We start from the raw sequence: 2,563 nt of genomic DNA on the forward strand, positions 1-2,563 counted from the left end.
GCCGCCCACCTCCTGACCGACGGATTCGCCGGCTTCCCGCTCCTCAGGGCCAGCCCCTCCCCCGTGCCGGGTCTAGCATCGGCTTGGAGGCCCCAAGGGGCTGCCGCCGGTGCAGGAGTCCCACGCGGCCGTGGGGCTGGGGTAGTGGAGGCTCCGCTGAGCCACCGGCAGGCAGGGAGACGGGCTCCTGTTGGGGCAGCGGGGCTTGGTGCGGGCTGGTCTTCCGGATTGAGCCCTTCCTCATCTTCCTCTCGTTCGCTTGGCTCCTTCCCTCACAATTGGTGCCCAGGCGTCGCCATCGCCATGGATGTGCTGCAGAACGCGGACACCTGCTTCTCCCCCGGGAGGGCCATGTTGCCTCAGGTGCACCCGAGGGGAGGGGGAGGCGGGTGGAGCGCCGGCATCAGCGTGTCGTGAAACCCCTGCATGATTTTGAACATCTCAGGCAAAAGAAGATGATTAGGTTTCCGTGGTTAGGGCTGCTGTCGTCGTGCTTCATCAGCGTCGCATTGCAGGATTCATTTTCTACAAGTACTGTCTTGGGAGTAAGGAAGCAGAGATACCTCTTCAATCCCAAAACTTATATTGTTCCGGGAATTACCATGAGAAGCAAGCACTGAATCTTTCTTGGCTATCAATAAAATCTGTTGCGGCAGTACATGGCTTCTGAATTGACGAGTAACAGTAATCATGCCAGGTTAATCCAAGCTCAGTCCGTTGGTATGCCCCATGGCTGGATTTGCTTGCTTTGCTGTGTACTGGAGGTGCTCAATGAAATCCGTCAGTTTGCTCTTGGTCTTGGAGGATTACGGAAGAGGATATGTAGATCCTTCCAATCCCTAGCAATGTACTAGAAGTTATAAATGGTGGTCAGTATCAGGTATCATTTTTTTCTAAATCTAGGCAATCAAATATATCCTCTTGTATATATCCAATAAAATTGACAGAGGAAGGCTTAGCTGCTAACCGTTAGGTGAAGTAAGGTTTGTTTCCTATCTTATGTGGTTTGTCGAAAAGATAGGGCTTTCACCACCATGAGTGTTCCACAAAAATCAGACTTCATGCTTGGTAATACATGAAGCTACAGTCTTTATAGATATCCTTTATAGACCAAGGATACACATTATCATCTGCAATCATCTGGTGTTTTTTTATGACAGATGGTTGTGGCTGAAACCAGACATCTTCACTGAGATTTAGATGGACAGGATAAGAGTGTCGAGAAAGCATTGGAATTCAGATCATAAGCCTTTTTCTACAATAATGGACTAACAAAAAACAAAGAAAAACATGGACCTGAATGTCTAGACATGAAGTAATCAAATAATTCTATACCATGGCTTACTGATGCAAATATGTTGTCTACTAGGTAGTTATGCAAACATCTGTTCCACCTAGGTTCTTACTTATACACACTTGTACTTTCTGTTGTTGTAGTTAATTAAAAATGTTTGTTATTTAATTTGGTTTCTGAAGATGCTACCATTGTAGTGTTAATTAGTCTCAATCTTTTAATGTAAAATACTCTTAACTAATGGTTTGCCATATAGCCATGGAATGTATATAGTTTGGTTCGGGCACCCTGAAATAAAGTAAATGTTTCCTTTGTTTGTTTTTTTCTTCCATAGCAAGGATTGAATCATTAGAACCCGAAAGGGAGTTTCATGGAATGTATATTCTATTTGCTGGGTGGGCGGCCTCACTGAATTGGTTGTCTCTGTTTTTTTTTGTGCCCTCCTGTGCCATTGGATTGGATGGCGTCATTGTCGCCGCAGCCACTACATGTCGGAGCTGTTGCGGGAGCACCAGAAGCTTGTCCTGTTTCACGCAGGTGCTACCAATCTACATCAAGCTGTTGGGCCACGGTGAGAGCCTCGATTCGCTCCCTCGCCGCCGCCGCCCCGTCTACCATTATTGGCCTAGATGGGAATTTGTCCTTGCTGATTTGCCATGGCCTGATTGCTTATGTTTCTCTCTTGTTGATGCAAACATGCTCTGCTTGACTCTGTTTTGGCCTCAAGGTGCAGGCTGTGTGTGTGTGTACCTTGATTCATATGATTCTTCGGTGACAGAAAGTTTTTCATGGAGCACCTTTTCGTGCTAACGTTGGCTTCTAATGTTTGTTGTTGTACTTATGCTACCAGAGATAATGCGGGTGTCCTCCTTGCTTAAGCAACATCATGGTGGGGACCTTCAGAGGTTGCCGTCAGTGGCGAGTCCAAACCAGATGCATCATCATCTGCCGCCACCAATGCCTAATTTCTGTGGAAATGGTTTTGGCTCGTGGAACCACGGTGCGCATCTAGAGGTAATTACGTTACTTATCTGACATGAGGGCGGCATATTCACTCATCCATCATATATGATCGCATCCGCTGGTAATTAATCTTTAAAAGAACAGAGAATGATACACAAGATCCTCTCTTGGTGGTTTCAAGGTTGCATTGTACTTTTTGCATAACTTAATGGTAGAATAAATTAGGTAAAATAAATTCTGGTATTGTTTTTCTTCTTGCATAACTTATCTTATCTCCCAACAGATTTGTTGGGTTGGTGTGGTTGT

General features: G+C 45.8%; 1 long non-coding RNA gene across 1 annotated transcript; it reads left to right on the forward strand.

Moving 5' to 3' along the window:
- Positions 1-700: 700 nt before the first annotated feature.
- LOC119341864 lies at positions 701-2,281 on the forward strand. Its single transcript, XR_005165300.1, has 3 exons — positions 701-880; positions 1,776-1,865; positions 2,145-2,281. It is a non-coding gene; the product is annotated as an uncharacterized LOC119341864 (long non-coding RNA).
- Positions 2,282-2,563: the final 282 nt, after the last annotated feature.

The sequence above is a fragment of the Triticum dicoccoides genome, chromosome 7B (genome assembly GCF_002162155.2).
Source record: "Triticum dicoccoides isolate Atlit2015 ecotype Zavitan chromosome 7B, WEW_v2.0, whole genome shotgun sequence".
NCBI classification, from domain to species: Eukaryota; Viridiplantae; Streptophyta; class Magnoliopsida; order Poales; family Poaceae; genus Triticum; species Triticum dicoccoides.